The 26,732-nt window shown below is 45.0% G+C and overlaps 1 protein-coding gene across 1 annotated transcript in view; it reads right to left on the minus strand.

Annotated features, from left to right (window-relative positions):
- Nucleotides 1-26,732, minus strand: part of tgfbr3 (transforming growth factor, beta receptor III) — a 285,519-nt gene that overhangs the window by 246,720 nt on the left and 12,067 nt on the right. The window contains exon 2 of the mRNA XM_070886589.1: nucleotides 4,405-4,642. The gene's annotated coding sequence lies outside the window, so the exon portion shown is untranslated. The remainder of the gene's footprint in view (nucleotides 1-4,404; nucleotides 4,643-26,732) is intronic.

Here is a 26,732-nt window from a genome sequence, read left to right on the forward strand (position 1 = left end):
AGAAGGGCCCAAAAGGGGTTAAGGGAATAAAAGAGAGATAGAAGTAATGAATTTGAATCCAGAGTGGCAGCCAAAATGCACACATGAATGGACAGAGGGAACTCGGGTTATATAGGAATTTCAGAGATTAGAAGAGATGTGTCCTGAACATAAACAGAGGACAGGAAGGAGACAATATGACATAGTCCAAAGTTAAAGTCTTAGGTCATGTGATGAGATGAAGCTGACTGTAGACAGGATGGACTCAGCTTGAAGCACTGACAAACAAGTGATCACATTCAAGCTAATTATAGAGAGTGAGTGAATCCAGGAGATGTTCGAGGGACAGAGTATCAATGGGTACATTGCTGGAGGTTATCCAGTGGAAACAGAGGGCCGAAGAAAGAAGAAAGAAAAACTTGCACTTATACAGCACCTTTCAAGGCCCCAGGACACCCCCAAATCGTTTTACAGACAATGTAATCACTGCTGTAACGTAGGAAACGCAGCAGGCAATTTGCACACATTAAGCTCCCACAAACAGCAATGAAATAAAATGAAATAAATGAAATGAGTGGCTAAAGTACGAGACCGGGGAATTAGTAGTGGGGAACATGGAGATGGCAGAAACTCTGAACAAATATTTTGTATCAGTCTTAACGATAGAGGACCCTAACAATATTCCAAAAATGGATATTCAAGGGGCTATAGCGGGGGAGGAACTTAACACAATCACAATCACTAAGGAGGTGGTACTCAGTAAGATAATGGGACTAAAGGCAGATAAATCCCCTGGACCTGATGGCTTGCATCCTAGGTTCTTAAGAGAAGTAGCGGCAGGGATTGTGGATGCATTGGTTGTAATTTACTAAAATTCCCTGGATTCTGGGGAGGTCCCAGCAGATTGGAAAACGGAAAATATAACACCCCTATTTAAAAAAGGAGGCAGATAAAAAGCAGGAAACTATAGATCAGTTAGCCTAACATCTGTGGGTGGGAAAATGTTGGAGGCCATTATTAAAAAAGCAGTAGTAGGACATTTGGAAAAGCAAAATTTGGTCAGGCAGAGTCAGTGTGGATTTATGAAGGGGAAGTCATGTTTGACAAATTTGCTGGAATTCTTTGAAGATCTAACGAACAGGGTAGATAAAGGGGAACCCGTGGATGTGGTGTATTTGGACTTTCAGAAGGCATTTGACAAGGTGCCACACAAAAGGTTACTGCACAAGATAAAAGTTCATGGGGTTGGGGGTAATATATTAGCATGGATAGAGGATTGGTTAACTAACAGAAAACAGAGAGCCGGGATAAATGGTTCATTCTCTGGTTAGCAATCAGTAACTAGTGGGGTGCCGCAGGGATCAGTGCTGGGACCCCAACTATTTACAATGTATATTAATGACTTGGAAGAAGGGACTGAGTGTAAGTTTGCTGACGATACAAAGATGGGAGGAAAAGCAATGTGTGAGGAGGACACAAAAAATCTGCAAAAGGACATAGACAGGCTAAGTGAGTGAGCAAAAATTTGGCAGATGGAGTATAATGTTGGAAAGTGTGAGGTCATGCACTTTGGCAGAAAAAAAATCAAAGAGCAAGTTATTATTTAAATGGAGAAAGATTGCAAAGTGCTACAGTACAGCGGGACCTGGGGGTATTTGTGCATGAAACACAAAAGGATAGTATGCAGGTACAGCAAGTGATCAGGAAGGCCAATGGAATCTTGATCCTTTATTGCAAAGGGGATGGAGTATAAAAACAGGGAAATCTTGCTGCAGCTATACAGGGTATTGGTGAGGCCACACCTGGAATACTGCATGCAGTTTTGGTTTCCATATTTACGAAAGGATATACTTGCTTTGGAGGCAGTTCAGAGAAGGTTCACTAGGTTATTCCGGAGATGAGAGGGTTGACTTATGAGGAAAGGTTGAGTAGGTTGGGCCTCTACTCATTGGAATTTAGAAGAATGAGAGGTGATCTTATCGAAACATATAAGATTATGAGGGGATAAGATTATGATATGTGGATACAGAGAGGATGTTTCCACTGATGGGGGAGACTAGAACTTAGGGCATTATCTTAGAATAAGGGGCCGCCCATTTAAAACTGAGATGAGGAGAAATTTCTTCTCTCAGAGGGTTGTAAATCTGTGGAACTCGCTGCCTCAGAGAGCTGTGGAAGCTGGGACATTGAATAAATTTAAGACAGAAATAGACAGTTTCTTAAATGATAAGGAGATAAGGGGAGTGGGCAGGGAAGTGGACCTGAGTCCATGATCGGATCAACCATTATCGTATTAAATGGCGGAGCAGGCTCGAGGGGCCGTATGGCATACTCTTGCTCCTATTTCTTATGTCCTTATAAATTACTAGATCATCTGTTTTAGTGATGTTGGTTGAGGGATAAATATCAGCCAGGACACAGGGAGAACTTCCTTGCTCTTCCTCGAAATTGCCATGGGTTCTTTTACATCCACCTGAGATGGTAGATAGGGAATCATTTTAACGTTGCAACTGAAAGATGACAATTTTGAAGTTCCAGCCTGGATTATATGCTCAAGTGGGGCTTGGACCCACAATCTTCTGACTCAGAGGCAAGAGTGCTACCACTGAGCCATGGCTGACACTTAAGAAAAGTGAAAAGTTGATCATGAGCCAGTAGAGGTTGATCCAGGTGTCCAATGGAGGTGAATAGTGACCTCAGGTGTTAGCAGTGCATACCAGCGCATCTGGTATACCAGCAGAGGAGTGATGGGCTGTGGGTGTGAGAGCCAAGGACCAAGAGCTGCATAGTCCATGGCACCAGGAGAGGATGAAAGATAAATCCACAGGATCAGTGCAGATGAGAAAGCTGTTCCAAGGAACAGCTGCAAGAGGGTGAGAAGTGCACAAGATCAAGATCAGCAGTAGGAGCTTGAGGAGCCAGTCCAACTCCGTTTGGCAAAGTCCAGAGGAGTTCTGAAGGATGAGTGGAGTCAATGGCCATAGGCAGCAAACAGAAAGCTGTAAAGCAGAGGTCATTCAGCAGCAAGGGGGCAAAATATGGAGCAGGTTAGGAACCAGCAAGACCAGATAAAAAATAGCTCAGCATAGAGTGAATTCCCAGTGATGTTGCAGAAAACTGAACCTGCAGAAGCAGACCAGGACTGACACAGAGGCAATCCAGCATAGAATATAGACTTAGTAGAAATTGGTGGCAAAGGTAGCGATCACAGTAAGTCAAGAAGCCAGCAGAGAAATGGTCTTCAGCCTAGGAGATGGGAAATTTTTGTCCTGGACCTAAAATAGCAACAGAGTAAAGCTGAGAAGCCAGCAGTGCATAGAGGTATAGACCTGAACCTATGTAGATAACAAGGGGAAAGGAAAGGGGAAATGGATGGCCATGTTGCATTGATAGGAGCTCATAGTGGAGATGCAGGCACAGGAACCATCTTCAACTCATTTTTTAACTTCTGACCAAGTCAGAATTATCTGATAGTCTGGAGCTGAAATATTACCCTTTATTTTATCTTTATAAATGATTGATACCTTTTAATTATTTATGTATTTTAATTTCTGAATATACAACCAAACCTAACTTTTGACACCACAGCATAGGCCTGAATAAAGAAGGCCCTTCAGTCCATTTTATCTCATCCTTCCAGATAATCTTCCCATTACTGCATCCTGTTCTGGTCTCAGACATCCTTCCTGACCACCTGTTTCAGCTGTTGATTAACCGATGTACAAAAAAATCCTTTCTGACATCAGTCTTAAATCTGCCCTTCACAATACTGAACTTGTGTCTTCTTGTATACCATATATAAAAGTTTTATTTTGGGCCTACATAGTTTATTCTGTTAAGTATCTTCTAGATCTATAAGCTCCACCGTGGAAATTTGTTTTTGAGGCTGAAGAGCCCTAGCTTATGTCATGAGAACAAGACAATGCAGTACTCCAGATGCAGCTGGAACAACACTCGCATCTGTAAACCCATAGACCTCATAAGGAGACAAATTCTTAACCCTTTCACCTTAATTCCTTGTTAAAGAACTACCTGAAGATTAACTTTCCACATCAAGGGAATTACTAAATATGGTTCACTTGAACCATCTTATTTTAAACGGCCTAAAATATATTAACATTTATACTAGCAATATATAAACTATATGTGAGTGAATAAGTTAACAGCTTCTTGCCAAAATCATCAACGAGGAAGTCAGACCATGAAATGATGAACTAACATTTCTTTATTAACACCCTTATAATAAAGTTAGCAGGATTTTAATATTAAACATGAAGAGAACGCAATTTATTTAGATAGAGATAACAAATTGGGAGGTTGCCACATGCAGTTCAGGTGTATTAGGATAAAAGTATCAGCTAGGCTCTTATTACTAATAAGCTCACAGCTTTAGCAATAATTTCAGAAGCTTAAACAATAACTTACATCATTATGAGTCTGCATAGTAGAGTTGGTTGTCTCATCTCCCTGTCTGATACTTTTCCTTGCCTCCAAGACATCAATGCAATTAATATTTGTTTGTCATTGCAGCATCTCATCCTCCATCTGATGTCTGTTCTGTCTTAGTAGAACAAGCCTTATTTCTGTTCTCAGAAACTTAGCTCTTACATGCAAGTGATACACTTATTTAATGAAAACAGACAATGTTGGAAATATTCAGCATCTGTGGAGAGAGAAACATTTTCTGTTTTTATTTCAGATTTCTAGCATCCGTGGTATTTTGTCTTTTGGACTTATCTTATTTACCTATCTCTGCCTAGTAGTTCCAAACTTAAAAGTTTCCCTGAATTCCTGTAACTTCCCTCTTGATCAAGAGCCTTCTAACCGTCTGAAACCTCTCTGACTCCTCTGAATGTTATGTCAAAAACATCAAGGGTTAAATTAGATAACCATCAAAATGGGCACAGGGATCATGATGCCCAATGAACCCATGCCTGTTGATTGCATTACAGGCAGGACCCCAACTTTGTGTTGCCTACTCATTTCCATGATTGCTGTGTGCAGCCAGCACTCCCCGCGCTGTTCATTGACTGGACGCATCAGCAGAGGGCCCAATGACATGAGTGCCTAGCACTACTTAAAGCTAGCCTGCATCCCTTATAGGGGAGGTACATTGTGGCTGCTGCTGGTACTGAGATCATTCTGATTATTGTGCTGTGAAAGATTCAACAATGGCTGACCATGGGAGAGCGTGTGCACCAAAACTTTCAGACGCTGCAATGGAGGTCTTGGTGGAAGAGGTGGAATGGAGAGATGCCCTGTACCCTCGAGGAGTGGAGGCCCTCCAGACGAATGATCAGAAGGCAATGGCAAGAGATAAAGGTGGTGTTCAATGCCAGGAATATAGCCCCAAGACCTAGATGCAGTTCAGGAAGATGTTTAAATGATCTCACACGAGTTGTTATGGTCAGGAGTACATCTTCAAATGCTATATCCTACCAATTGCACCACTAGCCTCATCCACTGCTCAATTCAATACACCCCCATCATTCACCTACCAATAATCTGTCAATCAGGACTCATACCTTACATTCATATGCTTTACCTCACCCAACACTTAGCACTGTTGCAAGCCTCACACCCACATCTTGCACACACAGGTATCTGTTCAACTATGACAGCGCATCACCCAGACATATTGCACTACACTCAATGACAAACAGGAGAAGGTGGCATACAACAGGAGGCAGCAAGAATTAACAGGAGGGGGAGAGGTGGAGACAGTGCTGGCCACTATGGGAAGGGGCATTGCTGAGAGCCCTTCTCTCCTCTTCCCTCTTCTAGCAGCTTGTGCTGCTCTGCGTGGACTCTGATCATTCTCCCAGTCATGTTCAATGTCAAAAGGAAGCCCTACTCGGAAGCAATTGGTTTGTGCACAAGCCATTAAGTCACCAAAAATGTACTTCAGTACCAGCCAGACCACTCCTTGTAGACTACTGAAACTTTAAACAGGAATGGAAAAGTACCCAGAACGGGTAGAACTGCAGCAACAGCCAGAAGAAATAATGCAGCAACTGCAACAATAACTTGTATTTATATAGCGCCTTTAATGTAGTGAAACGTTCCAAGGCGCTTCACAGGAGTATTATGAGAAAAAAACATTTGATAATGAGCCACATAAGTAGAAATTAACGCAGGTGACCAAAAACTTGGTCAAAGAGGTATGTTTTAAGGAGCATCTTGAAGGAGGATAGAGATGTAGAGAGGCTAAGAGGTTTAGGCAGGGAGTTCCAGAGCTTGGGGTCGAGGCAACAGAAGGCACGCCCACTAATAGTTGAGCGATTATAATCAGGGATGCTCAAGAGGGCAGAATTAGAGGAGTGCAGACATCTCGGGTGGGGATTATGGGGCTGGAGGAGATTACAGAGATAGCTTAACCGGAAGCCAATGTAGGTCAGCGAGCATAGGGGTGATGGGTGAGCAGGACTTGGTGTGAGTTAGGACACAGGCAGCCAAGTTTTGAATCATCTCTAGTTTATGTAGGGTAGAATGTGGGAGGCCAGCCAGGAGGCGTTGGAATAGTCAAGTCTAGAGGTAACAAAGGCATGGATGAGGGTTTCAGCAGCAGATGAGCTGAGGCAAGGGCGGAGATGGGCGATGTTAGAGGTGAAAATAGGCGGTCTTAATTATGCTGCGGATATGTGGTCGAAAGCTAATTTTAGGGTCAAATATGACACCAAGGTTGCGAACAGCCTGGTTCAGCCTTAGACAGATGTTGGGAAGAGGGATGGAGTCAGTGTCTAGGGAACGGGGTTTGTGGCGGGAATCGACAACAACGGCTTCGGTCTTCCCAATATTCAATTCGAGAAAATTTCTGCTCATCCAAAACTGGATATTGGACAAGCAGTCTGACAGTTTAGAGACCATGGAGGGGTCGAGAGAAGTGGTAATGAGGTAGCGGTGGGTGTCATCAGCGTACATGTGGAAACTGAAGCTGTGTTTTCAGATGATGTCAACATGTAGATGAGAAATAGGAGGGAGCCAAGGATAAATCCTAACCTTCAAATAGCGCTGGTGGGGCAGGGGGGAGGGGTCCTTTATGTCATTGAACACATGTTCAGCTGTGTGAAGTTAAGAGAGCTGCAGCATGAAGCTCCAAAATGGTAATGCTGGTGTCAAACCAGCGATATCATGATCTGCCTGCTCTGCATACTGCCGACAATCATTAGGTGTGCACATACAAGCTCTTTACAAATATGGCGTCCGGCGCACTTCCCATTGGAAGTGTTCGCGGTGTTGCGGATGCCATTTTGGTAGTTTAAGAGATTTCATAGCACCCAGAAAAATGGCCGCTACAGAGCCCAATTCCACCCCATTATCTTTTAGATCTTTGGTTCTCAAAGTAAACAACCTTCAATACAGTTTTTGTCAATCTGAGTGATTACAAGGATTTGGTGACAATACCTTAGATAAGTACATATTAAGTACTTATAACAAGCAAATTTTAATTACCTGAAGAAAAAAAACATCTGTTCATTAGGAAAGTGCCTCCACTTTCTTATCTGTGAATAACAAGGCACGACAGCTAAGTTACATCAGTAAACATTGATGAGTTTGGATATACCTTTATCTGACTCTGGTCATTGATTGGAATCAGATAATAACTGTGAATGATCCTTTCTTTTCTCAGTGCACAGTGTTACCTTGAAATATTCACAGTTCATAGTTTTACCTCTGTCTTCCCAGAATTCATCAGGATTACTGAAAGCAGCAAATTGAGGACACTTTTAAGGCACTTATACGATACAGCCTAACTAGGGCATTGTACGGTCTCAATTTGACTTCTGGAGATTTGAACTCAACTGATTAGGCAAAATAACCCAGCATCCTATTTGCTTTATTTATTGCTGTATCGCACTGGGCATGGTGGGCAACAAATTAGCTAACACCCATCCATCTCTTTCAATTTCCCCTCATCAGGTTCTCTCCCACCTACAGACTACACCAGCAGCCTGTTTTTACTTTCAATCTGAGGCTTGTATTTGTCCATGCTTTATTTTCCATTGATTAGCACAGGTGTAAAGGCTAACAAAAAATCTTTGCAAGGATTTGGTGACAATACCTTAGACAACTAGATGTCAAGTACTAATGAGGAACTTTTGGTGGAAGGTTTAGTCTGTCTCCTCCAAGTCTACAGTTTTCCCTCCTGCAACCCAGTTTAGTAGCATTAGTAAATTTGACAAGCTTGCATTGGGACTTCAATGCCAGGTTAGTTATGCATACAGGACATAGAAGGTGGTTCAAGCATAGACTCTAGAGAGACTGCACTCATTAGGTCCCTGAGTGTGAGCTCGGTCAGCTATCCTTCTCAACATTTTTTTATCCCAAGTGTGAATGTCTTTTGAAGGAATATATCAACAGACTTGCAGAGTGGGCGAATAAATGACAAATTAAATTTAATATAGCAAGGACGCTTATTCCTTGGAAGGTGGGAATACAAACACATAGGCCGGAATTTTCCAGGGGTCAGTGGGTGGGATCAGTGGTGGGTCGGGTAAGAAATTAGATTTTTTTGACAGCGGGTCGGGAACCTGCTGTCATCCCACCGCAACACGCCTTTCCCAATAGCGCGTCTGAGATCTCAGATCAGACCCAACCTGCAGAAGTGGACGACCCAATTAAAGCAATTATTGGCTTGTTGACAAACTCTTAATAATAGTTTTAACCTTACCTTTTAACTTTAACTGCTCGCCCATGGGGTCCACACTGCTCATGGACCACGTCTGTTAACCTGAGGCAGGAGTTGAATGGCCATTGAATCAGCTGATTAGTTGACAGCTTGAAATGTACTATAAAAGCTCCCACATCATAGCTGTTCACTTTCCAAGCACAGAAGCTGTTCCTTACTCCATTTGGAATACAGATTTATGCAGGCTGCAAGTGTTTGGAGCAAACTCTCCATCCAGTGTCACTTCATTGGAACAACCTCTCTCACCACTGACGGATTGCTTCTGTCATCTCAACTTCACCTGCCATCTATTCCATCAGCATGGGTACCATTTACACTGTTTCACCGTGGTCCTCAGAATCTGACCACAATCAGTCCCAACACCAGCAGAACACCAACCTTTTCCGCAATCACTTGATGCTGCACAGGTCAGAGGGCATCAGCACTCCTGCCCGGGAAGCCAGGGATGGCCTTACCATGGCCAGATTTACTTAACTTGACACTGTACACCCTGGCTGCGACATGATGCGCCAGGTTGTCACCACCCCACAGCATAAAGCACCCCTACAATGCCCAAGCCATTCTGTTCACATTGCAGGGGTACTGTTATGTTTTACCATTCACTGCAACTCACTAAGCCACTTCCAAAGGTGTACACAAATCTGTCTAAGACCACAAAGTGTTAAAAATAAACGTTTCAATGTTTGACAGCACATTAACAGAAACTTTACATGAACATTGGATACAACACGCAAGTGGCTACCCTTGTGTGTTGTTAGTTGATATGATTGTACTATGATGATGGTGAGTGTGATGTTTGGCTAGTGAGATGGAGAAGTGATAATGCAGATAGAGAAGGATGGTGCAAGGTATGTTGGTGTGAGTAAGGATGTGCAGGAGTAGGGTAGGGAAAGCAAAGTGTTGGGGATGTGATGAGAGGCACATCAGGAAGAAGGCGAGAGTGGCTTAATACTCACGTTTCCTGATCTAATGAGATCATTGAAAGGTTTGTGCCACTGCACCCAAGTCCTCCTGATGACATCCCTGTTTGTGACCTCCTCTGTAATGTGCAACCAGGCTGTCTTGGTCTCCTGAGGAGGTCTCTTCCGCCCATCTGAAGGGAAGAGGACCTCCCTGCGTGCTCTGACTTAAGCATATGGAGGGAGTCATGAGAGAACCTGGGTGCAGCCCTGCACCTCTGTGCAGTCATGGTCAGTGTTTGCAGCATTTCAATGCTGCAGAACACTGACAGCACAAACATCAAAAGTAAGCTGGCCATGGTCCCTTTAAGGAAACTGGCTCAAGACGCGCCATGAATGATGTCACCAGACCCACTCCATCTAATTAGACGGGGAAATGCATGTGGCAGGCTTAACAAGCCCCACTGAGTTAAGCATAGCCGTGTTCCACACTACCAACCGCACCAAACCCGTCAAGGTGAGCAAAATCTCGGCCATAGTTGGGATGAATAGCCTGTTTCATTGCTGTAAATTCTATATTAGCTTGTTTATACTACAAAAAATGATAATTGGTGTGTCCAACCAATAAAATTGAGGATTGGTGACCCAAAACCAGGAGATCTACTTTAAAGCTGTTATTACAGGTTTTATATATTTGATCATATGTGCAAACAAACCTGCAATCAGATTGGCTGTTAATTATAATTTCACATTTGATTGAAGGTATTTTAACAATATATATGAAGGCTAAGTTAGCTGGCACTGTGCATTAATCTGTGAGACTATATTCTATCTCTTTTTACTGAAACAAAGTCCGTTCTCGTCCTCTCTGCAAAGAGCCAGCCCAATGCAGCAAGTAGAATTTCTGGCTAACCATTCCAAATTAAAGGCACATGTGCACTTAAAGGTGAGTGCCAGCATACGAGAACAAATATTTACTTCAGCTTGATCAAGCTTCAAAATAAGCATCACATATTTGTAAGTCTTGACCAAGGCTGGGGATGGGGGAAAGGAAGGGGATAAAGTGAAAGGAAACCTGATGTGAAGGCCAATAACTAATTCTGTGGAAAAATAAATGGTACAGCAGCCACTCTGCTCTTTCATGAATGGTTAAATGGACATGCAGCCGGCCCTCCCTATCTCTGTAACCTCTTCCAGCCCTACAACCCTCCAAGATCTCTCTGCCAATGTTCCCTTTAAGTCCTGTGTCGACACAGCGCTCCAGGAAACTCATGCAGCTGGCTTTTCAATACAAAAACCGTTGTTTGGAATTGTTGAACAATGATAAGTCCAGAAGGCTGTAAAGTGCCCAATCGATAGATGAGATGCTGTTCCTCGAGCTTCCGTCGAACTTCATTAGAACAATGTAGGAGGCCAAGGACAGAGAGGTCAGTGTGAGTGGGGCAGAGAATTAAAATGACAAGTGACTGGAAGCTCAGGATCACGCTTGCGGACTGAATGGAGGCGTTCGGCAAAGCAATCATTCAATCTGCATATAATCTCCCCAATGTCGAGGAGACCCTGTCAAGAGCAGTGAATACAGTATACGAAGTTGAAAGAAGTACAGGTACAAGTAAATTGCTGTTTCATCTGAAAAGAGTGTTTGAGTCCTGTAGAGTGGGAAGGGAGGAGATGAAAGGGCAGGTGTTGCATCTCCTGCACTTGCAAGGGAAGGTGCCATGGGAAGGGGAGGAGTTGTTGGGGGGTGATTGAAGAATACACCAGGGTGACACTGAGAGAACTTTGCTTTAATATTTGCAGAGCCTGTCTGTTTTTCATGATTTTAATGAACTGCTGTAGAGTGCTTTCCTCACAGGACTTTCTGAACGTAAATACTTTGGGGTAGATTTTCACCTGTGCCCATTTTTGAGTCCATAGTCAGTGCTGTTGAGGTAGCATGTGCCCAAACCCAAGAGGCCTGAGGATCGCCAGGAAATGGTCCTCAGGCTTCATCTAAATATTCGGGGCGAGCATCTGCTGCCGGTTCTGCTTCCACAGACACCTTACCCAACAACATAATCAATTCCGGGCTACCTGCCTCACTAGGAGGGGGTGATTGTGAGGACTGTGGAGTCCAAATGAGCACTTCTGTTCCTCCTGGCTCCATAGAAAGGTTTTTTAAAAAAATATATAAAAAGATACTTACTTTTAGTTGGCAGCTGCAGAGGCCACTGAAAAATTGTGCGCGGGGCAGGACCAACGCCTGCCCCACTCATTCGTAACAAATTTTGTCGAGTAGTCCTTCAACTGACATTAGGCCCTTCAGTAACATATTGAAAGGGTCCAACACCTGATTACATGGCCATGCAGGATGCCTAAAAATAGGCCTGACAAATTTAGCAGTGTATCCAACTCCTGCACAGACTGGGCACAGGCCGTCCCACTAACTTGGTATGCTTTATGCCCCCCAAAACAGGCGCAACACATACCAATTTCTACGCCTTGGTCTCCTGCTGGGTAAGGAATAATCAGCTTGTAAGTTGCTTTCTCTATCTGTGTGTGTGTCTATTTGGGAGGTGGAACAAAATAAGAGGTTCAGAGTTATTACTATTGCAACCCTCACTTCCCACACATCACATCTTACACATCGCATACAAATGATTCGATCATGATAGGCACATACTCTAAACACTTACAAGGACGTCACTAGCACAATCCCTTCTTTCTTGCAATAGGTCTCACACAACTTGCACCAGGAGCCTGTCACTAGAGGAGGCCGAGCCCACCTGCACATCCTCTTCCTGTGGAAGAAAACGTGCTGGGCATTACGGGCAGAGGGAGAGTAATGGCCGTGGAGAGTGGCAATGTTGGAGGTGATGACACGCACAGTTTCTTCACACCATTGTCCTTGTTTTCCCTTCTTACTTCAATTTCACTTTACACAAACAGCGGTTGTTTTCACCAGACACATCATTCTCTGCTCTCCCTTCACCCGAAAACCTAACATTTGTGCCTCTCTTTCATTTCAGGTGCTAAAAATGTGGAAAGGCACTTCCTTTCGTCTCTCAGACGATGTGTTATGTAAACATGCACAGGAGACAGGCACTAAGGGGTTGCACAGTGCTGATTCTTAATTACTTCTGTTAAATATTAAGACACAGATGGAATTGAGTTGGAGGATTATTTTTTTTTGTTCTGGATTTGGTGTTAATATTTGTAGTGAAATGAGGGCAAAACCTATAAGGCTGGATTGAAGGAAGGCAGTCGGATGGTGGTAGTCGGATGGTGGTAGTAAGGATGGTGCTGATAAGGATTGTGGGAGTGTTGGTGTATTGGGGATGGCAAGGATGGATCATGTCAAGCGCTTTTGGATGAGCTGCTCTCTGACAGAAGATTCTGGTTGAAGATTCTCATAAGAACATAAGAATTAGGAACAGGAGTAGGCCATCTAGCCCCTCAAGCCTGCTCCGCCATTCAACAAGATCATGGCTGATCTGGCCGTGGACTCAGCTCCACTTACCCGCCCGCTCCCCGTAACTCTTAATTCCCTTATTGGTTAAAAATCTATCTATCTGTGACTTGAATACATTCAATGAGCTAGCCTCAACTGCTTCCTTGGGCAGAGAATTCCACACAACCCGCTTTCCCACTAATCTTTGTGTCATCTGCAAATTCTGTTACACTACACTCTGTCCCCTCTTCCAGGTCATGTGAATATAGTAAACAGTTGTGGTCCCAACACCGATCCCTGTGGCACACCACTAACCACTGATTTCCAACCCGAAAAGGACCCATTTATCCCGACTCTCTGCTTTCTGTTAGCCAGCCAATTCTCGATCCATTTCCTCTGACTCCGCGTACCTTTATCTTCTGCAGTAACCTTTTGTGTGGCACCTTATCGAATGCCTTTTGGAAATCTAAATACACCACATCCATCGGTATACCTCTATCCACCATGCTCGTGATATCCTCAAAGAATTCCAGTAAATTAGTTAAACATGATTTCCCCTTCATGAATCCATGTTGCGTCTGCTTGATTGCACTATTCCTATCTAGATGTCCCGCTATTTCTTCCTTAATAATAGCTTCAAGCATTTTCCCCACTACAGATGTTAAACTAACCGGCCTATAGTCACCTGCCTTTTGTCTGCCCCCTTTTTTAAACAGAGGCGTTACATTAGCTGCTTTCCAATCCGCTGGTACCTCCCCAGAGTCCAGAGAAGTTTGGTAGATTATAACGAATGCATCTGCTTTAACTTCCGCCATCTCTTTTAATACTCTGGGATGCATTTCATCTGGACCAAGAGACTTGTCTACCTTGAGTCCCATTAGCCTATCCAGCACTACCCCCCCTAGTGATAGTGATTATCTCAAGGTCCTCCCTTCCCACATTCCCGTGACCAGCAATTTTTGGCATGGTTTTTGTGTCTTCCACTGTGAAGACCGAAGCAAAATAATTGTTTAAGGTCTCAGCCATTTCCACATTTCCCATTATTAAATCCCCCTTCTCATCTTCTAAAGGACCAACATTTACTTTAATCACTCTTTTCCGTTTTATATATCGGTAAAAGTTTTTACTATCTGTTTTTATGTTTTGCGCAAGTTTACTTTCGTAATCTATCTTTCCTTTCTTTATTGCTTTCTTAGTCATTCTTTGCTGTCGTTTAAAATTTTCCCAATTTTCTTGTTTCCCACTAACCTTGGCCACCTTATACACATTGGTTTTTAATTTGATACTCTCCTTTATTTCCTTGGTTATCCACGGCTGGTTATCCCTTCTCTTACCGCCCTTCTTTTTCACTGGAATATATTTTTGTTGAGCACTATGAAAGAGTTCCTTAAAAGTCCTCCACTGTTCCTCAATTGTGCCACCGTTTAGTCTGTGTTTCCAGTCTACTTTAGCCAACTCTGCCCTCATCCCACTGTAGTCCCCTTTCTTTAAGCATAGTACGCTCGTTTGCTTCTGAGTGGCATAGAGTAGATTTCTGAGAGGTTGTTTCCCCTGGCTGGATAGTCGAGAACTAGGGGGCATAGTCTCAGGGTAAAGGGTCGGCCATTTAGGACTGAGATGGGGAGGAATTTCTTCACTCTGAGCGTTGTCAATCTTTGGAATTCTCTACTCCAAAGGGCTGTGAATGCTAAATCATTGAGTATATTCAAATCTAAGATAGATATATTTTTGGACTCTAGGGGAATCAAGGGTTATGGAGATCGGGCGGGAAAGTGGAGTTAAGATCTAAGATCAGCCATGATCTTATTGAATGGTGAAGCAGGCTAGAGGGGCCATTAGGCCTACTCGTGCTCCTAATTCTTATGTTCTTCTGCCCTTCCTCTTCCGGCTGCACTTCTTGCTGCCCAGGCGGTGGTAAATGCTGGTCCCTCTTGATGGCAAAGTTATGCACCATGCAGCAGATGACAACAACAACTTATATTTATATAGCACCTTTACCGTAATAAAACATCCCAAGGCACTTCACAGGAGTGTTGTCAAAAAAGAATTTGACACCGAGCCATATGAGCACATGTAAGGGCAGATGACCAAAAGCTTGGTCAAAGAGGTACGTTTTAAGGAGTGTCTTAAAGGAGGAAAGAAATGGAGAGACAGAGATTTAGGGAAGGAATTCTGGAGCTTAGGACCTAGGCAGCTGAAGGCACGATGGCCAATGATGGAGCATTTAAAATTGGGGATGTTCAAAAGCCCAGAATAGGAGGAGCGCAGAGGTATAGGGGGATTATAGGGCTGGTGGAGATAACAAAGATAAGGAGGGGCGAGGTCATGGAGGGATTTGAAAGCAGGATGAGAATTTCAAAATCGGGGAATTGCTTAACTGGGAGCCAATGTAGGTCAGCAAGCACAGGGAAGATGAGTGAGCAGGACTTGGAGTGTGTTAGCACATGGGCGGCAGAGTTTTGGATGAGCTCAAGTTTATGGAGGGTAGAATTAGGGAGGCTGGCCAGGAGGGTGTTGGAATAGTCAAGTCTAGAGGTGATAAAGGCATGGATGAGGGTTTCGGCAGCAGATAAGTTGAGATAAGGGCGTAGATGGGTGGTCTTAGTGATAGATTGGACAGGAGGTAGGAAGCTTAATTCGTGATCAAATATGACACCAAGACTTGCAAACAGACTTGGTCAGCCTTAGACAGTTGCCAGGGAGAGATCGCGAATCAGTGGAAAGAGAACGGAGTTTTTGGCGTGTCCCGAAAACAATGGCTTTGGTCTTCCCGATATTTAACTGGAGGAAATTTTTACACATCCAGTGCTGGATGTCAGACAAGCAGTCTGATAGTGTGGAGATGGTAGAGGGTTCGAGAGAAGTGGAGGAGAGGTAGACTTGGGTATCATCAGCGTACATGTGAAAACTCATGTTGTGTTGCTGAATGTCACTGAGGTGCAGCATGCAGATGAGAAATAGGATCAGGCCAAAAATAGATCCTTGGGGGACACCAGAGGTGATAGTGCGGGATAGAGAAGAGAAGCCATTGCAGATGTTTCTCTGGCTATGATTAGATCGATAGGAATGGAACGAGGCGAGTGTAGTCCCACCCAGCTGAACTGGGGATTGAGAGGCGTTGGAGGAGGATGTTGTGGTCAACCATGTCAAAGGCTGTAGACAGGTCCAGAAGGACGAGAAGGGATAGATTACCTTTGTTGAAGTCAACGAGGATGGCATTTGTGACCTTGGTAAGAGCAGTTTCAGTACTGTGGCTGGGGCGGATGCTTGATTGGAGGGATTCAAACAAGGAGTTCTGGGAAAGATGGGCACAGATTTGGGATGGCGACAACATGTTCAAGAACTTTGGAGAGGAAGGGGAGGTTGAAGATGGAGCAGTAGTTTGCAACGACGGAGGGGGGTCAAGGGTTGGTTTTTTGAGGAGAAGGATGATGACGGCAGAAAGGGGGACAATACCGGAGGAGAGAGAAGTTAATAATATCCACTAACATGGGAGCCAGTAAGGAAAGTTGGGCTGTCAGCAGTTTAGTAGGAATACAGTCGAGAAAGCAGGCTGTCAGTCTCACTGACAAGATGAGCTTTGATAGGGCAAGAGGAGATATAGGAGAGAAATTAGAGGAAAATGCAAATTTAGGGTTAGGGCAGGGGGAAAATGAAGAAGCAAACTAATCTCGTCAACCTCCTCACTGTCCCCACACGCCCCCTCTGCTCTGCCCCTCTGGACTACGTCAGTAAATTAGGTATACTCGCCCCCGCCCCCCCCCCACCCCCCCCTTAGGGCAGGGAGAGAGTAAGATAGGGCAATTTTGGGTTGCTGCTAGCTAGGAAGCAGCGACGAGTGCCTCAGTGGTCCTTTCGAAGGATGACAAGGGAGGCAGAGGGAAGCTGTGAAATTATTCAGTAGGGAGTCAAGGGAAAGGAAGGCAATTGAAATCAGAAGCAGTTGAACGGATGTTGTCGAGGGAGGAAAGCATAAAAGATATCTCATTGAGAAAATTGATGTGGTATTTGGGTGGGCGGTACAGAATAAGGATTCTAAAAGATGTGAGGGGTGGAACAAGGTGAGATGATCGAAGGAGGACAAGTTGCTCAAGGAATATGGAGACAGACCAAGGTGCGAGTTAGATACAAGGGTGACAACACTACCACGACGGTTTAGGTGTGAAATATAGTGGAAAGTACAGCCGGGGGGTGGGGGGGGAAGCTTCATTAGAGGAAAGGTGTCATCACTCCTCAACCATCTCTCCATCAATGCCATAATGTCAATTTGATCGGCCACAATAAGGTCATGGATGACAAGGAACTTATTTATAACTGAACGTACATTTTCAAAGGAAATGCGGAGGCGGTGAGTTTACCTAATTTACTGACGTAGTCCAGAGGGGCAGAGAAGAGGGGTGGTGTGGGGACAGCGAGGAGGTTAACGAGATTAGCTTGCATTAGGCGCTTAGGGCAGGGGGAGAGTAAGATAGGGCAGTCTGGGTTGCTGCTAGCTAGGAAGCAGCGACGAGCGACAAGGGATGACAAGGGAGGCAGAGGGAAGCTGTGAAATTATTTAGCAGGGAGTCAAACCTAGAGTGGCGACAGGAGGGTAGGAAGGATGATGAGTAGTGGAGAATAGGGGTTACTGAGGGTAGATTACATGACAGCAGAGAAAGAAAAGGAGTAATGAAGTCCGGGGGAGGTTAATGAAGAACAACATGTATTTATATAGCGCCTTTAATGTAGTGAAACATCCCAAGACGCTTCACAGGAATATTGTGATAAAACTTTGACCCCGAGCCGCATAACTAGAAATTAGGGCAGGTCAACAAAAGCTTGGTCAAAGAGGTATGTTTTAAGAAATGTCTTGAAGGAGGAAAGAGAGGTAGAGCGGCGGAGAGGTTTAGGCAGGGAGTTCCAGAACTTGGGGCCTGGGCAACAGAAGGCACGGCCACCAATGGTTGAGCGATTATAATCAGGGATGCTCAAGAGGGCAGAATTAGAGGAGCGCAGATCATGGGGGGGGTTGTGGGTGGAGGAGATTACAGAGATAGGGAGGGGCAAGACCATGGAGGGATTGGAAAATAAGGCTGGGAATTTTGAAATCGAGGCGTTGCTTAACCAGAAGCCAATGTAGGTCAGTGAGCACAGGGGTGATGGATGAGCGGAACTTGGTGTGAGTTCGGACACGTCAGTCGAGTTTTGGATCACCTCTAGTTTAAGGAGGGTAGAATGTGGGAGGCCAGCCAGGAGTACGGTGGAATAGTCAAGTCTAGAGGTAAGAATGGTGTATTTGGACTTCCAGAAGGCATTTGACAAGGTGCCACATAAAAGGTTACTGCACAAGATAAAAGTTCACGAGGTTGGGGGTAATATATTAGCATGGATAAAGGATTGGCTAACGAGCAGAAAACAGAGTTGGGATAAATGGTTCATTCTCTGGTTGGCAATCGGTAACTAGTGGGGTGCCGCAGGGATCAGTACTGGGACCCCAACTATTTACAATCAATATTAACGACTTGGAAGAAGGGACTGAGTGTAATGTAGCCAAGTTTGCTGACGATACAAAGATGGGAGGAAAAGCATTGTGTGAGGAGGACACAAAAAATCTGCAAAAGGACATAGACAGGCTAAGTGAGTGGGCAAAAATTTGGCAGATGGAGTATAATGTTGGAAAGTGTGAGGTCATGCACATTGGCAGAAAAAAAATCAAAGAGCAAGTTATTATTTAAATGGACAAAGATTGCAAAGTGCTGCAGTACATCGGGACCTGGGGGTACTTGTGTATGAAACACAAAAGGATAGTATGCAAGTACAGCAAGTGATCAGGAAGACCAATGGAATCTTGGTCTTTATTGCAAAGGGGATGGAGTATAAAAGCAGGGAAGTCTTGCTACAGTTGTACAGGGTATTGGTGAGGCACCACCTGGAATACTGCGTGCAGTTTTGGTTTCCATATTTACGAAAGGATATACTTGCTTTGGAGGCAGTTCAGAAAAGATTCACTTGGTTGATTCCGGGGATGAGGGGTTGACTTATGAGGAAAGGTTGAGTAGGTTGGGCCTCTACTCATTGGAATTCAGAAGAATGAGAGGTGATCTTATCGAAACATATAAAATCATGAGGGGACTTGACAAGGTAGCTGCAGAGAGGATGTTTCCACTGATGGGAGAGACTAGAACTTAGGGCATGATCTTAGAATAAGGGGCCGCCCATTTAAAACTGAGATGAGGAGAAATTTCTTCTCTCAGAGGGTTGTAAATCTGTGGAACTTGCTGCCTCAGAGAGCTGTGGAAGCTGGGACATTGAATAAATTTAAGACCGAAATAGACAGTTTCTTAAACGATAAGGGGATAAGGGGTTATGGAGAGCGAACAAGGAAGTGGAGTTGAGTCCATGATCAGATCAACCATGATCTTATTGAATGACGGAGCAGGCTCGAGGGGCACTATAGCCTACTCCTGCTCCTATTTCTTATGTTCTTATGTTAAAGGCATGGATGAGAGCTTCAGCAGCGGATGAGCTGAGGCAAGGGCAGAGACAGGTGATGTTACGGAGGTAGAAGTAGGCAGTCTTAGTTATGCTGCAGGTATGTGGTCGAAAGCTCATTTCAGGGTCAAATATGTTTTCTATGTTTCAAGATTGTGAAACATAGAAAATAGGTGCAGGAGTAGGCCATTCGGCCCTTCAAGCCTGCACCACCATTCAATATGATCATGGCTGATCATGCAACTTCAGTACTCCACTCCTGCCTTCTCTCCATACCCCCGATCACTTTAGCCGTAAGGGCCACATCTAACTCCCTTTTGAATATATCCAATGAACTGGACTCAACAACTTTCTGTGGTAGAGAATTCCACAGATTCACAATTCTCTGGTTCAGCCTCAGACAGGAATTGAGGAGAGGGATGGAGTCAGTGTCTAGGGAACGGAGTTAGTGGCAGGGACTGAAAACAATGGCTTCGGTCTTCGTCTCGGCTGACACTCCAGTGCAGTGCTTCGGGAGTGCTGCACTGTCAAAGGTGTCGTCTTTCAGATGAGACGTTAAACCGAGGTTCTGTCTGCCCTGCTCAGATGGACGTAAAAGATCTCATGGCACTATTTCAAAGCAGGGGAGTTATCCCTGGTGTCCTGGCCAATATTTATCCCTCAATCAACAAAGCAAAAAAAAACATATTATCTGGTCATTATCACATTGCTGTTTGTGGGAACTTCCTGTGTGCAAATTGGTTGCCGCGTTTATTACATTACAACAGTGATTACAATCCAAAAGTACTACATTGGCTGTAAACTGCATTGAGACATCCAGTGTTCATGAAAGGCATTATATAAATGCAAGTCTTTCTTCTTTCTTTTCCAATATTCAATCGAAGAAAATTTCTGCTCATCCAAACTGGATGTCAGACAAGCAGTCTGACAATGTAGAGACCGTGGAGGGGGTCAAGAAAAATGGTAGTGAGGTGGAGCTGGGTGTCATCAGCATACATGTGGAAACTGATGCTGTGTTTCCGGATGATGTCGCCAAGCGACAACATGTAGTTAGAAATAATAGGGGGCCAAGGATAGATCCTTGGGGGACACCAGCGCTAACGATGCGGGGACGGGAAGAGAAGCCATTGCAGGTAATTTTCTGGCTACGATTAGATAGATAAGGATGGATCCAGGCAAGTGCAGTCCCACCCAGCTGGACGACAGTGGAGAGACATTGGAGAAGGATAGAGTGGTCAACCATGTCAAAGGCTTCAGGCAAATCAAGGAGAACGAGGAGGGATAATTTGCCTTTGTCACAGTCACAAAGGATGTCATTTGTGACTTTGATGAGAGCCATTTCGGTACTGTGGCAGGCGCGGAAATCGGACTGGGGGGATTCAAACATGGAATTGCGGGAAAGATGGCCCCGGATTGGGGACGCGACAACATGTTCAAGGACTTTGGAGAGGAAAGGAGGTTGGAGATGGGGTGGTAGTTTGCAAGGATGGAGGAATTGAGGGTTGGTTTTCTGAGGAGAGGGGTGATGACGGCAGTTATGAGGGAACCTCGCTTTAACGTCTCATTTGAAAGATGGCACCTTTGACAGTGCAGCACTCCCTTAGCACTGCACTGGAGTGCACCGGAGGAGAGCGAACTGTTAACAATGTCAGCTAATATGGGAGCCAATAAAGAAAGTTGGGTGGTCAGTAGTTTGGTGGCAATAGGGTCAAGAGAGCAGGAAGTGGGTCTCATGGACAGGATGATCTCGGAAAGATCATGAGGGGACAAATTGATCCTCCCGAGTGATTTTAATGCCAGGGTCGGCAAAGACACAGCCCTCTGGGGAGGCGTGATTGGCAGAGAGGGAGTAGGGAAAGCCAACTCTAGCGGTACCCTACTCCTGACAAAATAACTAGAACATGAACTCCTCATCACCAACACCCTGTTCCGCCAGAGGGACAAATACAAGGCATCGTGGCAACACCCTCGCTCCAAACACTGGCACCTGCTTGACTATGTCATAGTCCGAGCCAGGGATCGCAAGGATGTGCGCATCACCCGCGCTATGACAGGAGTTGACGACTGCTGGACGGACCACCACCTAATCCAATCCATCATCAACATTAACATAGCTCCAAAGCAGAGGGGACAGCAGAAGCAGTTCCGCAAAAAAGTTAATGCTGGGGCACTTAGAGACCCAGCTAAGAGAGCCCTATACAGCCAGCGCCTCACAGCCAATCTGGCGTGCCTTGATGACCCGGACATGCTGAATGCCCACAGCACTTGGTCTGCCACCCAGGCCTCTATAACCAGTGCCTGTGAAGAGACACTTGGCACTCAACCAGAAAACATTAGGACTGGTTTGATGAAAATGATCAGGAGATTGAAGAACTAATAGATTGCAAGCGCAAAGCATTTCTGAGCCTCAAGCAACAACCCAACTCGGAAGCTGCAAAACAAAATTACAGACGGCTCAAGACTCAGGTCCAACAAAAAACCCGGGACCTAAAGAACAGGTGGTGGATGGAGAAAGCACAGGGGATACAACTGGCCGACAGCCATAATATGCGAGGATTCTTTACTGCAGTCAAGGCCACCTACGGTCCAAACTCCCAAGGCCCCACCCCACTCCTGGCCAAAAACGGGGAAACACTCATCAAGGACACCGAGGATGTCAAGGCCCGATGGAAGGAGCACTTTGAAGTTCTCCTCAATCGAGACTCTGTCTTTGACTTGAGTGTTCTCGACTCTATCCCGCAGCATGCGACCCGCCACCAACTCAGTGAAACTCCAACGTTGCACGAGGTAGGCAAAGCCATAAAACAGCTCAAGAATAACAAGGTTACGGGTGCGAATGGAATCCCTGCTGAGGCGCTGCAATATGGCGGAGAGGCGCTATTGGCGTGGATACATAACCTTATATCTCTCATTTGGAGGGAGGAGAGCATGCCGGGAGATCTCAGAGATGCAATGATGTGACCATTTTTTATAAAGAGGACAGGTCCGACTGTGGCAACTACAGGGGAATCTCCCTGTTGTCAGCCACTGGGAAAGTTGTCGCTAGAGTCCTCCTCACTCGTCTTCTCCCTGTGGCCGAGGAGCTCTTCCCGGAATCACAATGCGGATTTCGTCCCCTACGGGGCACAACAGATCTTTGCAGTGCGACAGTTGCAGGAAAAAGGCAGGGAGCAGCGCCAGCTCTTATACATGGCCTTTTTCGATCTTACAAAGCTCTTTGACACTGTCAACCGTGAGGGTCTATGGAGGACACCCTCAAAGCCTCCCTGGTGAAGTGCGACATCACCACTGACACCTGGGAGACCCTGGCCGAAGACCGCTGGAGGTGGAGAAAGTGCATCCGGGAGGGCATTGAGCTCTTCGAGTCTCAACACAAAGAGCGTGAAGAGGCCAAGCGCAGGCAGCGGAAGTTTGGCCCGGTGGGTTGGGGAAGGAAAGGAAGAGGCAGTCGAACAGATGGTCTCAATCTTAGGGACAAAGAAGTCCATGAGCTCCTCACACTTATTGTCGGAGGTGAGGGTTGAGACTGGGGAGAGGGGTTTAAAAAGACAGTTAGCAGTGGAGAATAGAAGCCGGGGTTTATCTTTACATTCCAGAATGATTCTGGAACAGTGAGCGATTTTGGCAGACAAGAGCAGGATTCGATAGTGCTTTATGTGGTCCAGCCAGATCTGACAGTGAATGGCTAAACCAGTTGTCCGCCATATCCGTTCAAGTCTATGTCCCTTGGACTTAAGGGAGCAAAGATCAGGGCTGTACCAGGGGGAACGGCCAGGGTGAGAGAGAGTAATTGTTTTAACAGGGACTAGGGCATCAAAGGTGGTGGTGAGGGTGTGGCTGAGCAGATCGGTAGCTCCAGAGATGTCATGGTGTATGGAGGGCCAAAGGCCAGACAGTTGGAAGTTGATAAGTGCAGTTGTGAGAGAGTCGGTAGAGAGGTTTTTCCAGGGGCGGACACAGAACGAGGTAGGGTTGGGGGGGGTGGGGGCCGGTGTGGAAGGGGGATGTGAATGGAGAGCGATACGAGGAAGTGGTCAGAGATGGTCTTATTTGTGATTGACACGACGGTAGTAGCGAGGCCACGAGAGATGGCAAGGTCGAGGGACTGCCCATGAATATGGGTTGGGGAGTTTACATAGAGGGAGAGATTAAGGGAGGAGAGGAGGCTAGTGAACTCAAAGGAGAGAAAGCATGGTGAATTGAGATGGAGATTGAAATCACCGAGGATGAGAAGTCGTTCAGTGCAGAAGCAGAGGGAGGAAAGTAGTGAAGAAATATCGATAATAAAATCGGTACTTGAGGTAAAGAGGAAAAAGGGAGAGTTAGAAGTGATGGAACTCGGGTCCGAAGCGGCAGCCAAAACACGCACGCGGATGGACACGATGATCAAGTTGCAAAGGCATGATTAAATGATAGATTGCAATGCATGCTTTGAGTTATTCTGAAAAAGTAAATATAGTTAATGATCGTAGATGTTCAGGAGCTAAGACAATGAATTAAAGTATTTCTTGAGGTCGAGTAGAAATAAAAATAGAATATTGTCTGCTGTCGATGGTAGTTGATCAAAAGATGTAGTGTTAAGTTCCAATCCACATTGTTCCAACTTTAATAAAGTAATGTTCTTAAATTCTATAAATATAAATGAAGATACTATAAAGAGGCAATTTGAAAGAAAATCTTCAAGCAAGTTTCTCAAAAATAAACCAAAAACCCTAACAACTAAGGGAGAAATCAGAAATCGACAGGAGTCATTGCCAATATCAGTAACAATAACAAAGTCAGTTTCAAAGTAATGCAGCAACAGTTAAGATGAAACCAATCAATGACAGCGCCCCGTAGAACAAATGACAATCTAAATAACTGTTTGAAAAAGTTGGTCTTTTTCTTTAGGATCCTCTTGAACCTGGCAAACCTCCTTCCGGTAGATGCGCATGGTGGGCAGGGGGAGCCCAGCCACGAATTTGGATACATGGTTGGATACAAGGCTGTACTGCAAAGTTTCTTTTGAGTGGTCCAGGCAGCGAAAGCCTTGCTTGAGCACAATTATGACAAGCTATTATGTAAATTGGGCATATTCTCTCTGAAAAAGAGGTTGAGAGGTGATCTGATTTTTATTTCTGGGATTCAAAAAACGACTAGATAATATCGACCATGACAAGCTGCTTTATCTTATCCAGAAGAGTAGAACCAGAGGACACGGCCTACGCTTGAAGGGGAGGTAAATACAAAACGAATCTACGGAAATATTATTTCAGTGAGCGAGTGGTAAATCTATGGAACAGGCTCCCTGGGGAGACGGTGAAAGCAGATCGTGCTGACTCATTCAAATGTGAATTCGACAGATTTCTTTCAGAAAATATTTGAAAGTACAATACATGAGTAATTTGAGACATAACTATATGGTAAGTGTAGCATGCTTGTGATGAACAGGAGGCTTTGCACCTATAGTTCCCAAAGCTTCCCACCAATGGGGGTTTTCCTCACCTCATATCTGGATCTGTTGTAGACTAATTGATAGAGATTGAATGTGATTAGTCAACAACAACAAGAACTTGCATTTAATATAGCGCCTTTAACGTAGTAAAATGTTCACAGGAGCATTATTAAACAAAATGAGCCATACAAGGGGAATATTAGGATAGATAATTTTTAAGGGGTGTCTTAATGGACGAAAGAGAGGTAGAGAGCAATGTCCTCCCTAATGTTTTTTGGGCATTGCTCCTTTAAATTTGCTGCGAGGCCACGCATGTGCAGTACCTTTACCAATGGCAACAGGTGATGAGCGGCCACGCACCTTAGAGGGAACATTTGTAGAGAGGCGGAGAGGTTTAGGGAGGGAATTCCAGAGCTTAGGTCCTCGGTAGCTGAAGGCACAGCCACCAATGGTGGAGCAATTAAAATTGGGGATGCAAGAGAGGCCAGAATTGGAGGAGCATAGATATCTTGCAGGGTTGTAGGGCTGGAGGAGGTTACAGAGATGGGGAGTGGTGAGGCCATTATGGTTGTTGCATCATGCAACTACCAGCATACCTTAGTACCGTCAGTGTTCTCTCTCAGGCCAACATCCCCAGCATCGAAGCATTGACCACACTCAATCAGCTCCGATGGGCGGGCCACGTAGTCCACATGCCCGGTACAAGATTCCCGAAACAGGCACTCTATTCCGAGCTCCGTCACGGCAAGTGAGCCCCAGGAGGGAAGAGAAAACACTTCGAGGACTCCCTCAACCCTCCTTGAAAAAAATGTAACATTTCCACTGACTCTTGGGAATTCCTGGCCCATGACCGTTCAAAATGAAGACGAAGCATGCGGGAAGGCGCCAAACACTTTGTCTCTTCGTCAGGAGCACACGGAAGTCAAATACAAACAGCGGAAGGAGTGTACGATCAACCAAGCACTCCACCTATCCATCCCTTCAACCACCACCTGCCCCACCAGTGACAAGGGTCTGTAGATCCTGCTTAGACTCATCAGCCACCTTAGAACTCATGTTAGCATGGAAGCAAGTCATCCCCGACTCCAAGGGACTGCCTAAGAAGAAGGATGGCAGAAGTCGAACTAGATGGACCTTGGTCTTTTCCTTCTTTCTTTGTCTAGCAATTCCAGTTTCTAATTCTGACAATTTAGTTAATGAAATGGAACTGATGCATTGTGGCATATTGATACACTGCAACCCCAACTCTTTGCACATTCTTTTGTCTCTTTTTTATGTCTTTCCATCCTCTCAGTGATATACAGCATCATCTCAATTTCTGTTAAGCATTTTGTAGCTCATTCAATCCATTAACTAACTGCCTGTGATTGATATATCTATTCATTCTCAACTGTCATTTCCTCCCAAATGCTGACTGGTTTACTTAGAATTTACAGCACAGAAACAGGCTATTCAGCTGGCGTTTATGCTCACATGAGTCCCCTCCATCCTAATTCATCTAACCCCACCAATTATTCCTTTAGAACATAGAACATAGAAATTTAGAGTGCATAAGGAGGCCATTTCGGCCCATCATGTTCGCGCCGGCCGACAAGGAGCCACACGGCCCTCGATCAGCAGCCCTGAAGATATAAACCTATTAACAAAGAACAATGACGGACAGGTAAAGAGCATCCGGCCCAACCAGTCCACTGCACATAACTGCGATACATCATACATCGCAACATTTTACACTCCACCCCACCCTGAGCCATGCAATCTCCTGGGAGAGGCAAAAAAAGATAAAACCCAGGTCAACTGGGGAAAAAAATCTAGGAAAATTCCTCGCCG

The sequence above is a fragment of the Pristiophorus japonicus genome, chromosome 8 (genome assembly GCF_044704955.1).
Source record: "Pristiophorus japonicus isolate sPriJap1 chromosome 8, sPriJap1.hap1, whole genome shotgun sequence".
Taxonomy (NCBI): Eukaryota; Metazoa; Chordata; class Chondrichthyes; family Pristiophoridae; genus Pristiophorus; species Pristiophorus japonicus.